Below are 15,268 nucleotides of genomic sequence, written 5' to 3'. Positions count from 1 at the left end.
AAAAGCTCTTAAAACCAAAAGGCAAGAGAAAAAAGCCAGTAGCCCTTAAAACCAAAAGGCAAGGGTAAATAAAAAGGATCCAAGGCTTTGAGCATCAGTGGATAGGAGGGCCTAAAGGAATAAAATCCTGGCCTAAGCGGCTAAACTAAGCTATCCCTAACCATGTACTTGTGGCGTGAAGGTGTCAAGTGAAAACTTGAGACTGAGCGGTTAAAGTCAAGGTCCAAAGCAAAAGAAAAGTGTGCTTAAGAACCCTGGACACCTCTAATTGGGGATTTTAACAAAGCTGAGTCACAATCTGAAAAGGTTCACCCAATTATGTGTCTGTGGCATTTATGTATCCGGTGGTAATACTGGAAAACAAAGTGCTTAGGGCCACGGCCAAGACTCATAAAGTAGCTGTGTTCAAGAATCAACATACTGAACTAGGAGAATCAATAACACTATCTGAACTCTGAGTTCCTATAGATGCCAATCATTCTGAACTTCAATGGATAAAGTGAGATGCCAAAACTATTCAAGAGGCAAAAAGCTACAAGTCCCGCTCATCTGATTGGAGCTATGTTTCATTGATATTTTGGAATTCATAGTATATTCTCTTCTTTTTATCCTATTTGATTTTCAGTTGCTTGGGGACAAGCAACAATTTAAGTTTGGTGTTGTGATGAGCGGATAATTTATACGCTTTTTGGCATTGTTTTTAGTATGTTTTTAGTAGGATCTAGTTACTTTTAGGGATGTTTTTATTAGTTTTTATATTAAATTCACATTTCTAGACTTTACTATGAGTTTGTGTATTTTTCTGTGATTTCAGGTAAATTTTGGCTGAAATTGAGGGACTTGAGCAAAAATCAGATTCAGAGGTTGAAGAAGGACTGCTGATGCTGTTGGATTCTGACCTCCCTGCACTCAAAGTGGATTTTCTGGAGATACAGAACTCAAAATGGCGCGCTTCCAATTTCGTTGGAAAGTAGACATCCAGGCTTTCCAGCAATATATAATAATCCATACTTTGGCGGAGTTTAGATGACACAAAAGGGCGTTGAACGCCATTTCTACGCTGCAGTCTGGAGTTAAACTCCAGAAACACGTCACGAACCAGAGTTGAACGCCAAAAACACGTTACAACTTGGCGTTCAACTCCAAAAGAAGCCTTCGCACATGTAAACTTCAAGCTCAGCCCAAGCACACACCAAGTGGGCCCCGGAAGTGGATTTACGCATTAATTACTTACTTTTGTAAACCCTAGTAGCTAGTTTAGTATAAATAGGACTTTTTATTTACATCGAAGGGATCCTTTGATCAGTTTTATGCTATCTTAGACTCTCATGGGGGCTGGCCATTCGGCCATGCCTGGACCATTATCACTTATGTACTTTTCAACGGTAGAGTTTCTACACAACATAGATTAAGGTGTGGAGCTCTGCTGTTCCTCATGATTTAATGCAAAGTACTACTATTTTTCTTTTCAATTTAACTTATTCCGCTTCTAAGATATCCATTCGTTCCCAAGAACATGATGAATGTGATGATTATGTGACGCTCATCATCATTCTCACTTATGAACGCGTGCCTGACAAACACTTCCGTTCTACATGCAAACAAGCTAGAATGAATATCTCTTAGATATCTAATACAGGGGACCGAGTCCGAGTTATTAGTATCTTCGTGGTATAAGTTAGAACCCATGGATGGCCATTCCTGAGATCCGAAAAGTCTAAACCTTGTCTGTGGTATTCCGAGTAGGATCTGGGAAGGGATGGCTGTGACGAACTTCAAACTCGCGAGTGCTGGGCGTAGTGACAGACGCAAAAGGAGGGTGAATCCTATTCCAGTATGATCGAGAACCTCTAGATGATTAGCCGTGCCGTGACAGAGCATTTGGACCATTTTCACAGAGAGGATGGGATGTAGCCACTGACAACGGTGATGCCCTACATAAAGCTTGCCATGGAAAGGAGTAGGAATGATTGGATTAAGACAGTAGGAAAGCAGAGGTTCAGAGGAACGAAAGCATCTCTATAAGCTTATCTGAAATTCTCACTAATGATTTACATAAGTATTTCTATCTTTATTTTCTGTTTATTTATTATTATTATTCGAAAACTCCATAACCATTTGATATCCGCCTGACTGAGATTTACAAGATGACCATAGCTTGCTTCATACCAACAATCTCCGTGGGATCGACCCTTACTCACGTAAGGTTTTATTACTTGGACGACCCAGTGCACTTGCTGGTTAGTTGTGCAAAGTTGTGAAGTTATGTTTAGACCATGGTATTGTGCACCAGTTTGTTGGCGCCATTGCCAGGGAGAGAACGAACAACAAATTTTACAACCTGAGTAACAATTTTGCATACCACAAGGTTAGCCTTTCGTCACCTCATATGCCACCTCTGCAATTCAGCTGGAATTGACATAGAGGAAGATATCCTCATTGAAGAGGATAAGCCCATCACTAAGAAAAGGATGGAGCAAACAAGAGATCATGGACCTCAACATGAGCATGAGGAGATTCCTCACCATGAAATCCCTGAGATGCCTCAGGGGATGCACTTTCCTCCACAGAATTATTGGGAGCAAATCAATACCTCCCTAGGAGAATTAAGTTTCAACATGGGACAACTAAGGGTGGAGCACCAAGAGCACTCCATCATCCTCCATGAAATTAGAGAAGATTAAAGAGCTATGAGGGAGGAGCAAGAAAGACAAGGAAGAGACATAGAGGAGCTCAAGAGCACCATTGGTTCTTCAAGAAGAGGACGACGTCACCCTCACTAAGGTGGACTCATTCCTTAATCTCCTTGTTTATTTATTTTCCTGTTTTTTTATTTTTGAGCTTTATGTTTATTTATATTTGTGTCTTATTACATGATCATTAGTGTCTAAGTGTTTATGTCTTAAAGTTATGAATATGAATCCATCACCTCTCTTAAATGAAAAATGTTTTAATTACAAAAGAACAAGAAGTACATGGTTTTGAATTCATCCTTGAAACCAGTTTAATTATTTTGATGTGGTGACAATACTTTTTATTTTCTGAATGAATTCTTGAACAGTGCATATGTCTTTTGAAATTGTTGTTGATGAATGTTAAATATGTTGGCTCTTGAAGAATAAGGAAAAAGGAGACATGTTATTTGATAATTTGAAAAATCATAAAAAAGATTCTTGAAGCAAGAAAAAGCAGTGAATACAAAAGCTTGCAGAAAAAAAAAAGAAAAAAAATAGCGAAAAAAAAGAAAAAAAGAAAAAGAAAAAGCAAGCAGAAAAAGCCAAAAGCTCTTAAAACCAAAAGGCAAGAGCAAAAAAAAAGCCAATAGCCCTTAAAACCAAAAGGCAAGGGTAATAAAAAGGATCCAAGGCTTTGAGCATCAGTGGATAGGAGGGCCTAAAGGAATAAAATCCTGGCCTAAGCGGCTAAACCAAGCTGTCCCTAACCATGTGCTTGTGGCGTGAAGGTGTCAAGTGAAAACTTGAGACTAAGCGGTTAAAGTCAAGGTCCAAAGCAAAAAGAAGAGTGTGCTTAAGAACCCTGGACACCTCTAATTGGGGACTTTAGCAAAGCTGAGTCACAATCTGAAAAGGTTCACCCAGTTATCTGTCTGTGGCATTTATGTATCTGGTGGTAATATTGGAAAACAAAGTGCTTAGGGCCACGGCCAAGACTCATAAAGTAGCTGTGTTCAAGAATCAACATACTGAACTAGGAGAATCAATAACACTATCTGAACTCTGAGTTCCTATAGATGCCAATCATTCTGAACTTCAATGGATAAAGTGAGATGCCAAAACTATTCAAGAGGCAAAAAGCTACAAGTCCCGCTCATCTGATTGGAGCTATGTTTCATTGATATTTTGGAATTCATAGTATATTCTCTTCTTTTTATCCTATTTGATTTTCAGTTGCTTGGGGACAAGCAACAATTTAAGTTTGGTGTTGTGATGAGCGGATAATTTATACGCTTTTTAGCATTGTTTTCACATAGTTTTCAGTATAATTTAGTTATTTTTTAGTATATTTTTATTAGTTTTTAAATAAAATTCACATTTTTGGACTTTACTATGAGTTTGTGTGTTTTTTTGTGATTTCAGGTAATTTCTGGCTGAAATTGAGAGACTTGAGCAAAAATCAGATTCAGAGGTTGAAAAAGGACTGCAGATACTGTTGGATTCTGACCTCCCTGCACTCAAAGTGGATTTTCTAGAGCTACAGAACTCCAAATGGCGCGCTCTCAATTGAGTTGGAAAGTAGACATTCAGGGCTTTCCAGAAATATTTAATAGTCCATACTTTGATTAAGGATAGATGACGTAAACTGGCATTGAACACCAGTTCCATGCTGCATTCTGGAGTTAAACGCCAGAAACAGGTTGCAAAGTGGAGTTAAACGCGAGAAACAGGTTACAAACTGGCGTTCAACTCCAAGAAAGACCTCTACACATGTAAAGCTCAATGCTCAGCCCAAGCACACACCAAGTGGGCCCTAAAAGTGGATTTTTGCATCATTTGCTCAATTCTGCAAACCCTAGTAACTAGTTTAGTATAAATAGGACTTTTTACTATTTTTGGAGAGGTCTTGGATTAGTTTTTATGCTATCTTAGACTTTTGTGAGGGCTGGCCATTCGACCATGCCTGAACAGTTATCACTTGTGTATTTTCAACGGTAGAGTTTCTACACACCATAGATTAAGGTGTGGAGCTCTGCTGTTCCTCAAAGATTAATGCAAAGTACTACTGTTTTTCTATTCAATTCAACTTATTCCGCTTCTAAGATATTCATTCGCACTTCAATATGATGGATGTGATGATCGTGACAGTCATTATCATTCTCAACTTATGAACGCGTGCCTGACAACCACTTCCGTTCGACCTTAGATTGAATGGATATCTCTTGGATATCTAATACAAGGGACCGAGTCCGAGTTATTAGTGTCTTCGTGGTATAAGTTAGAACCCATGGATGGCCATTCTTAAGAATCCGGAAAGTCTAAACCTTGTCTGTGGTATTCTGAGTAGGATTCAGGGATTGAATGACTGTGACAAGCTTCAAACTCGCGAGTGCTGGGCGTAGTGACAGACGCAAAAGGATCAATGGATCCTATTCCCGACAGATGATTAGCCATGCAGTGACAGCGCATTGGACCATTTTCACTGAGAGGACAGGTGGCCATTGACAACGGTGATGCCTAATATACAGCTTGCCATGGAAAGGAGTAGGAAGGATTGGATGAAGACAGCAGGAAAGCAGAGGTTCAGAGGGACGAAAGCATCTCTATACGCTTATCTAAAATTCTCACCAATGAATTACATAAGTACCACTATCCTATTTTATATTTTATTTATCTTTTTATTATCACTTCACCATAACCATTTGAATCCGCCTGACTGAGATTTACAAGGTGACCATAGCTTGCTTCAAGCCGACAATCTCCGTGGGATCGATCCTTACTCACGTAAGGTTTATTACTTGGACGACCCAGTGCACTTGCTGGTTAGTTGTACGAAGTTATGAAACAGAATTAAGAACATGAACGTGCGCATTGAGTTTTTAGCGCCGTTACCAAGGAAGGAATGATCACGATTTTGCACACCAGTGGGTACACACCAAAAAACCTGATTCTGCTGCAACTTTGAAAATTTCAGTTTTTCGCACCGGATTTTTGGCGTCCATAAGTTCCCCTACAGAATTCAGTTTGCCACAAACCTTTTATCATTTTCAAGCTTTTAAAACCTTCTTTAATTTGAAACAAACCTCATTTTCATCCAAAATTTGAGGATCAAGTTATAGACTACCAAAGTTCATCAAAAACCACTTTTTACCAAATTACACCCAAACCTCATTTTTACCAAAACCACATTTTCCTTTCAAAACTCATTTCCACTCAACTTAACATACCATAACCATCAATATAACCAGCCCTTAACCATAGCACAACAATTCTTGCAACCTTAGCTCAATAATATCATATTTCACCCAATTTTACAAGTTTTAGCCACAAACCAACATATTACTATACATACACATATTATCATCATCATGAAATTCTTCAACCATCATTACAACATTAGTCATCATGTCAATACCAACAAGTCCAAATAAACACTACTCAATCACAACCATATCTTTTCATTTCCATATTCATAAATCCTTCATCCATCATCATTATACTAGTATATGTATATGTACACATTCAATAATAACTAAATCTCAAAAAAATATCATAAACTAACCATATTCCTCAACACCAACTCAACATCCACTTATCCATCAACATAAAAAAAAACTAATCATTTAATGCATTTAATCATTTCAACTTATCCTATAATGCTCTAATCTAAGTTTTCACAAAACCTTATATATTAAACGCGTGAAACCTAAACCATACCTTGGCCAATTTCTGCGTATTTATCCAAGGTAACCCACAAGTCAAAGTTGTAAGCCTCTCCCACCAAAAATTCAACAACTAGAATTCTCACCAAGCCTCCAATTAAGCTTCCAAAATATCCAATTGTCCCATATCACATATTTACATGCACCTAACATAGTTATCACAATATATTCCCAAAATTCAATAACCAAAATACCAATTTAATAAATCAACTAGAGTTCTAGAATTCTCACCGGTGCACGGAATTGTGATTCACACTTTTCACAACTCCGATGCAACTAACCAGCAAGTGCACTGGGTCGTCCAAGTAATACCTTACGTGACTAAGGGTCGATCCCACGGAGATCGTTGGCTTGAAGCAAGCTATGGTCATCCTTGTAAATCTCAGTCAGGCGGATTCAAATGGTTATAAGGTTTTAACAATTAAAAGATAAATAAAACATAAAATAAAATAAAGTTACTTATGTAATTCTTTGGTGGGAATTTCAGATAAGCATATGGAGATGCTTTGTTGCTTCTGAATCTCTACTTTTCTATTGCTTTCTTCCAACCATGCGTGCTCCCTTCCATGGCAAGCTGTAGGATCCTCTCAGTGAAAATGGTCCTCTACGGTTTCTACACGGCTAATCAACTATCAGATTTCTCGTCTCGGATGAAAAATACCAGGTACAGCTACCGCATGGCTAATCATCTGTCGGTTCTCGCTAGCGTCGGAATAGGATCCATTGATCCTTTTACACACTGTCACTTGCGCCCAACATTCGCAGGTTTGAAGCTCTTTACAGTCATCCCTTCCCGGATCCTACTCGGAATACCACAGACAAGGTTTAGACTTTCCGGATCCCAGGAATGCTGCCAATGGTTCTAGCCTATACCACGAAGATACCAATCTCATGGACTCGGTCTGTGTATTAGATATCCAAGAGAATATACTCCGGCTGTCGTCCAATGACTACGTTGAACATCATGTAGACCGCTTGTGGTTGTCAGGCACGCGGATCTTGGCTAAGCGAGTAACGAAGATAGTGGGTGATTGTCACGGGTCACCCCTTCATTCTGACTTAACTGAATTAAGAACAAGAATATATCTTGGAGAAGAAGTAGGCGTGAATTGAATAGAAAAACAGTAGTAGTTGCATTAATTCACGAAGAACAGCAGAGCTCCACACCTTAATCTATGGGGTGTAGAAACTAAACCGTAGAAAATACATAAGTGAAAAAGGTCTAGGCATGGCCGTGAGGCCAGCCTCCAAACGTGCACAATAGTCTATGATAGCATAAGATATAAAATAAATCACTAAAAGTAGTTTTTATACTAAACTAGTAACTTAGGGTTACAGAAAATGAGTAACTAAGTACAGATAGTGCAGAAATCCACTTCCGGAGCCCACTTGGTGTGTGCTTGGGCTGAGCATTGAAGCTTTTTTGTGTATAGGCTGTTGTTGGAGTTAAACGCCAGCTTTGGTGCCAGTTTGGACGTTTAACTCCAATTCTGGTGCCAGTTTGGGCGTTATACACCAGAAAGTTTTAGGCTGGCTTTGGACACCAGTTTGGGCCATCAAATCTCAAGCAAAGTATGGACTATTATATATTTCTGGAAAGTCCAGGATGTCTACTTTCTAACGCAATTAAGAGCGCACCAATTGGGCTTCTGTAGCTCCAGAAAATCCATTTCGAGTGCAGGGAGGTCAGAATCCAATAGCACCTGCAGTCCTTTTTCAGCCTCTGAATCAGATTTTTGCTCAGGTCCCTCAATTTCAGCCAGAAAATACCTGAAATCACAGAAAAACACACAAACTCATAGTAAAGTCTAGAAATGTGATTTTTGAATATAAACTAATAAAAATATAATAAAAACTAACTAAAACATGCTAAAAACTATGTAAAAACAATGCTAAAAAAGGTATAAATTATCCGCTCATCACAACACCAAACTTAAATTGATGCTTGTCCCCAAGCAACTAAAAATAAAATAGGATAGAAAGAAGGGAAAATACAGTGAATTCCAAATATCAATGAAGCTCATTTCCAATCAGATGAGCGGGGCTAGTGGCTTTCTGCTTCTGAACAGTTTTGGCATCTCACTTTATCCTTTGAAGTTCAGAATGATTGGCATCTTTAGGAACTCAGAATTCAGATAGTGTTATTGATTCTCCTATTTCAGTATGTTGATTCTTGAATACAGCTACTTTATGAGTCTTGGCCGTGACCCTAAGCATTTTGTTTTCCAGTATTACCACCGGATACATAAATGCCACAGACACATAACTGGGTGAACCTTTTCAGATTGTGACTCAGCTTCCCTAGAGTCCCCAGTTAGAGGTTCCCAAGCTCTTAAGCACACTCTTTTTGCTTTGGACCACGACTTTAACCGCTCAGTCTCAAGCTTTTCACTTGACACCTTCACGCCACAAGCACAGGGTTAGGGACAACTTGGTTTAGCCACTTAGGCCAGGATTTTATTCCTTTGGGCCCTCCTATCCATTAATGCTCAAAGCCTTGGATCCTTTTTATTTTATCCTTGCCTTTTGGTTTAAAGGGCTATTGGCTTTTTCTGCTTGCTTTTTCTTTTTCTTTCTTTCTCTTTTTTCGGCAATTTTTTTCTGCAAGTTTTTCACTGCTTTTTCTTGCTTCAAGAATCAATTTTATGATTTTCAGATTATCAATAACATTTCTCCTTTTTTCATCATTCTTTCAAGAGCCAACAATTTTAACATTCATAAATAACAATATCAAAAATATGCACTGTTCAAGCATTCATTCAGAAAACAAAAAGTATTGCCACCACATCAAAATAATTAGATTATTTTCAAGATGTAATTCAAAATTCATGTACTTCTTTTTTTCTTTTTCAGAAAACAATTTTTTATTTAAGAAAGGTGAAGGATTCATAGGACATTCATAGCTTTAAGGCATAGACACTAGACACTAATGATCATGTAATAAAGACACAAACATAGATAAAACATAAAGTATAGAAATCGAAAAACAGAAAAATAAGAACAAGGAAATTAAAGAACGGGTCCACCTTAGTGATGGTGGCTAGTTCTTCCTCTTGAAGATCTTTTGGAGTGCTTGAGCTCCTCTATGTCTCTTCCTTGCCTTTGTTGCTCCTCCCTCATGGATCTTTGGTCTTCTCTAATTTCATGGAGGAGGATGGAATGCTCTTGGTGCTCCATCCTTAGTTGTCCCATGTTGGAACTCAATTCTCCTAAGGAGGTATTGAGTTGCTCCCAATAGTTATGTGGAGGAAAGTGCATCCCTTGAGGCATTTCATGGATTTCATGATGAGAGATTTCCTCATGTTCTTGTTGAGGTCCATGAGTGGGCTCTCTTGTTTGCTCCATCTTTTTCTCAGTGATGAGCTTGTCCTCTTCAATGAGGGTGTCTTCCTCTATGACAATTCCAGCTGAATTGCATATATTACAGATGAGATGAGGGAAGGCTAACCTTGCCAAAGTAGAGGGCTTGTCCGCCACCTTGTAGAATTTTAGGGATATGATCTCATGAACTTCTACTTCCTCTCCAATCATGATACTATAGATCATGATAGCTCGGTCCACAGTAACTTCAGACCGGTTGCTAGTAGGAATGATAGAGCGTTGGATGAATTCCAACCATCCCCTAGCCACGGGTTTGAGGTCAGGCCTTCTCAATTGAACCGGCTTGCCTCTTGAGTCTCTCTTCCATTGAGCTCCTTCCACACAGATGTCCAAGAGGACTTGGTCCAACCTTTGACGAAAGTTGACCCTTCTAGTGAAAGGGTGAGGATTTCCTTGCATCATTGGCAAGTTGAATGCCAACCTCACATTTTCCGGACTGAAATCCAAGTATTTTCCCCGAACCATTGTGAGCCAATTCTTTGGGTTCGGGTTCACACTTTGATCATGGTTCTTAGTGATCCATGCATTAGCATAGAACTCTTGAACCATTAAGATCCGGACTTGTTGGATGGGGTTGGTGAGAGATTCCCAACCTCTTCTTTGAATCCCATGTCGGATCTCCGGATATTCACTCTTTTTGAGCATGAAGGGGACCTCGGGGATCACCTTTTTCTTGGCCACAACTTCGTAGAAGTGGTTTTGATGGACCTTTGAGATGAATCTCTCCATCTTCCATGACTCGGAGGTGGAAGCAATTGCCTTCCCTTTCCTCTTTCTAGAGGTTTCTCCGGCCTTAGGTGCCATTAATGGTTATGGAAAAACAAAAAGCAGAGCTTTTTCCACACCAAACTTAAAATGTTTGCTCGTCCTCGAGCAAAAGAAGAAAGAAAGGAGGAGAAGAAGAAGAAATGAGGGAGATGGAGGTGTGTGTTGGGTTCGGCCAAGGGGGTAGGAGTGTGTAAGATGTGTGAAATTGAAGGTGGTAAGGAGGGGTATTTATAGGGAAGGGAAAGAGAGAGAGCGTGTATGAAGGGGTGGGTTTGGGAGGGAATTGGTTTGAATTTGAATGGTGAGGTAGGTGGGGTTTTATAAAGGATGGATGTGAGTGGTGAAAAGATTATGGGGAAGAGGGTAAGATTTGATAGGTGAAGGGTGTTTGGGGAAGAGTTGTTGATGGGATTGGTCAAGGGTATTTGGGGAAGAGTGTTATGGAAAGGTGTGAAGAGGAGAGAAGAAGAGGTTGGGTAGGTAGGGATCTTGTGGGGTCCACAGATCCTGAGGTGTTAAGAAATTCTGCTCCCTGCACCATTCTGGTGTTCAAACGCCCTTTCTATGCCAATCCTGGTGTTTAACGCCAGCTCTGCTACCTTTCCTGGCGTTAAACACTACTCTGCTGCCCATTTCTGGCGTTTAACGCCAGCCAGATGCCAGACAGCCCTTTCTGGCGTTAAACGCCCAGAATACTGCCAGGCTGGGCGTTAAATGCCCATTCTGCTATCCTTACTGGCGTTTAAATGCCAGTAAGCTTGTCCTCCAGGGTGTGCTATTTTTAATGCTGGTTTTCATTCTATTTTTGATTTTTCAGTTGTTTTTGTGACTTCACATGATCATCAACCTAAAGAAAACATAAAATGACAATGGAAAACAGATAAATATAATTAAATAACATTGGATTGCCTCCCAACAAGCGCTTCTTTAATGTCAATAGCTTGACAGTGAGCTCTTAGAGAGCTTCACAGAGACTCAGAGCTTAGAAGTGGCCTCCCAACACCAAACTTAGAAGTAGAGTGTGGGGGCTCTGTTTGACTCTGTATTGAGAGAAACTTTTCATGCTTCCTCTCCATGGTTACAGAAGAAGATCCTTGAGCCTTAAACACAAGGTAGTCCTCATTCAATTGAATGACTAACTCTCCTCTGTCTATATCAATCACAGCTCTTACTGTGGCTAGGAAGGGTCTTCCAAGGATGATGGATTCATCCTCATCCTTCCCAGTGTCTAGGATTATGAAATCAACAGGGATATAAAAGCCTTCAACCTTCACTAAGACATCCTCTACAAGTCCATAAGCCTGTTTCCTTGAGTTGTCTGCCATCTCTGGTGAGATTCTTGCAGCTTGTACCTCAAAGATCCCTAGTTTCTCCATTACAGAGAGTGGCATGAGGTTTATACTTGAACCAAGGTCACACAGAGCCTTCTTAAAGGTCATGGTGCCTATGGTACAAGGTATTAAGAACTTTCTGGGATCCGGTTTCTTCTGAGGTAATTTCTGTTGAACTAATGTATTCAGTTCCTTAATGTGCAATGGAGGTTCATCCTCCCAAGTCTCATTATCAAATAACTTGGCATTCAGCTTCATGATTGCTCCTAGATACTGAGCAACTTACTCTTCAATAATATCTTCATCCTCTTCAGAGGAAGAATACTCATCAGAGCTCATGAATGGCAACAGTAAGTTCAGTGGAATCTCTATGGTCTCTATATGAGCCTCAGATTCCTTTGGCTCCTCATTAGGGAACTCCTTAGTGGCCAGTGGACGTCCATTGAGGTCTTCCTCACTGGAATTCACTGCCTTTCCCTCCTCTACAATTTCGGCCATGTTGGGTATATTGATGGCCTTGCACTCTCTCTTTGGATTCTCTTCTGTATTGCTTGGGAGAGTACTAGGAGGGATTTCAGTAACTTTTTTACTGAGCTGACCCACTTGTGCCTCCAAATTTCTGATGGAGGACCTTGTTTCAGTGATGAAACTGATAGTGGTCTTAGATAGATCAGAGACTATGGTTGCTAAGTCATAGAGGCTCTACTTAGAATTCTCTGTCTGTTGCTGAGAAGATGATGGAAAAGGCTTGCTATTGCCAAACCTATTTCTCACACCATTATTATTATTGAAGCCTTGATTAGGCTTCTGCTGATCCTTCCATGAGAAATTAGGATGATTCCTCCATGAAGGATTATAGGTGTTTCCATAGGATTCTCCCATGTAATTCACCTCTTCCATTGCAGGATTCTCAAGGTCATAAGCTTCTCATTCAGAGGAGGTTTCTTTAGTACTGCCGGATGCAACTTGCATTTCAGTCAGATTCTGAGAAATCATATTGACTTGCTGAGTCAATATTTTATTCTGAGCCAATATTGCATTCAGAGTATCAATTTCCAGAACTCCTTTCTTCTGAGTCATCCCATTATTCACAGGATTTCGTTCAGAAGTGTACATGAACTGGTTATTTGTAACCATTTCAATGAGTTCTTGGGCTTCTTCAGGAGTCTTCTTCAGATGAAGAGATCCACCAGTAGAGTGGTCCAATGGCATCTTGGACAATTCAGACAGACCATCATAGAATATACATATGATGCTCCATTCTAAAAGCATGCCAGAAGGACACCTTCTGATCAATTGCTTGTATCTTTTCCAAGCTTCATAGAGGGATTCACCTTCCTTCTGTCTGAAGGTCTGGACTTCCACTCTAAGCTTGCTCAACTTTTGAGGTAGAAAGAATTTGGCCAAGAAAGTATTGACAAACTTTTTCCAAGAGTTCAGGCTTTCTTTAGGTTGTGAGTCCAACCATGTCCTAGCTCTGTCTCTTACAGCAAAGGGGAATAAGTATAAGTCTGTAGACCTCAGGATTAACCCCATTGGTCATAATAGTGTCACAGATTTGCAAGAATTCAGCTAAGAACTGATGAGGATCTTCCAATGGAAGTCCATGAAACTTGCAATTCTGCTGCATTAGAGAAACTAATTGAGGCTTAAGCTCAAAGTTGTTTGCTCCAATTGCAGGAATTGAGATGCTCCTTTCACAGAAGTCAGAAGAGGGTGCAATAAAGTCACCAAGCATCTTCCTTGCATATCCTCCATTGTTGTTATTTTTGGCTGCCATGACTTCTTCTATTTTGAAAATTTCTGTTAGGTTCTCTCCAGAGTTTTGTGCTTTAGCTTCTCTTAGCTTCCTCTTTAGAGTCCTTTCAGGTTCAGGATCAGCTTCAACAAGAATGTTCTTATCCTTGTTCCTGCTCATATGAAAAAGAAGAGAACAGAGAAGAAGCGGAATCATCTATGTCACAGTATAGAGATTTCTTTATGTGAGTAGAAGAATAGAAGAATAGAATGAAAAAAGGAGAAGAAGAAGAATTCAAACACAGAGAGAGGGAGATGGTTCGAATTATAAGAAGAGGAGAAGTGTTAGTAAATAAATAGACTAAATAGAAAGAGATGAGGGAGAGAGAAATTCAAATTTTAAATTAAAAGAGAAGAAAAATATTTTTTGTTTTTTATTTTAATTATTAGTTAGTATTCGAAAATTAAGAAGAGAAATAAAATAAAATTAGAGTTTAAAATAATTAATTAATTAAAAGGAACTTTTAAAAAAAAGTTGTTAGTGATTTTCGACAATTAGAGAGAGAAAAGTAGTTAGGTAGTTTTGAAAAAGATATGATTGAAATAGGAAACTTTTTAAAATCAAACAAATAGTCAAGTAGTTAATTGAAATCAATTTTGAAAAGATACGAAGTTAGAAAAAGATTTTGAAATTAAATTTTGAGAAAGATATGATTGAAATTTATTTTGAAAAAGATTTGAAAAGGAAATTAAAAAGATTTGATTTTTGAAATTAAAGTTGATTACTTGACTAACAAGAAACTAAAAGATATGATTCTTAGAAATTAAAGATTGAACATTTCTTAATAGGCAAGTAACAACTTGAGATTTTTGAATCAAAATATTAAATGTTAGCAATGAATTCGAAAATATGAAATAAAAATAATAAAAAGATTTTGAAAATCAACTTTAAAATTTTTGAAAATATTAAGAAGAAAGTGAAAAAGATTTGATTTTTGAAAAAGATTTGAAAAGATAGAATTTTTAATTTGAAATTTTAACTTGACTAATAAGAAACACTAAATTTTGAAAACTTTTTGACTAAATCAACTTAAAATTTTGAGATTCATGAGAAGAATAAGAGAAAGATATTTTTTATTTATTTTTGAATTAATGTGGAAAGAGAGAAACAACAAAATGACACAAGACATAAAAATTTAAGATCAAAATGAATAATGCATGCAAGAACACTTTGAATGTCAAGATGAACACCAAGAACATATTTTTGAAAATTTTTAAGAAAAGAAAAACATGCAAGACACCAAACTTAAAAATTTTTAAACTTTAGATACTAAGAATTCAAAAATGCATATGAAAAACAAGAAAAGACACAAAACAAGAAAAGCTCAAGATCAAACAAAGACAATCATCAAGAACAACTTGAAGATCATGAAGAACACATGCATGAATTTTCGAAAATTTTAAGAAAAGTTAAAAAGATGCAATTGACACCAAACTTAAAATTTGACACTAGACTCAAACAAGAAACACAAAATTTTTTGTTTTTATGGTTTTATTGAATTTTTTGTAATTTTTTTTTGAATTTTTTTCAAAAATAAAAATAAAATAAAATTACCTAATCTAAGCAACAAGATGAACCGTCAGTTGTCCAAAC

The 15,268-nt window shown here is 38.2% G+C and overlaps 1 protein-coding gene and 1 non-coding gene across 2 annotated transcripts in view; both read left to right on the top strand.

The window, feature by feature from the left end:
• LOC148563729 (uncharacterized) overlaps nt 1–15,268 on the top strand; it is a 57,157-nt gene that overhangs the window by 38,659 nt on the left and 3,230 nt on the right. The window lies entirely within an intron of this gene.
• On the top strand, nt 13,148–13,251 carry LOC148563730 (small nucleolar RNA R71). The gene has a single exon (XR_015885058.1). It is a non-coding gene; the product is annotated as a small nucleolar RNA R71 (small nucleolar RNA).

This window comes from Arachis ipaensis, chromosome B5 (assembly GCF_059453495.1).
Source record: "Arachis ipaensis isolate K30076 ecotype BB chromosome B5, ASM5945349v1, whole genome shotgun sequence".
Classification (NCBI taxonomy): Eukaryota; Viridiplantae; Streptophyta; class Magnoliopsida; order Fabales; family Fabaceae; genus Arachis; species Arachis ipaensis.
The sequence above is the reverse complement of the archived record's forward strand: the minus strand, read 5'-3'. Positions and strand labels throughout refer to the sequence as shown.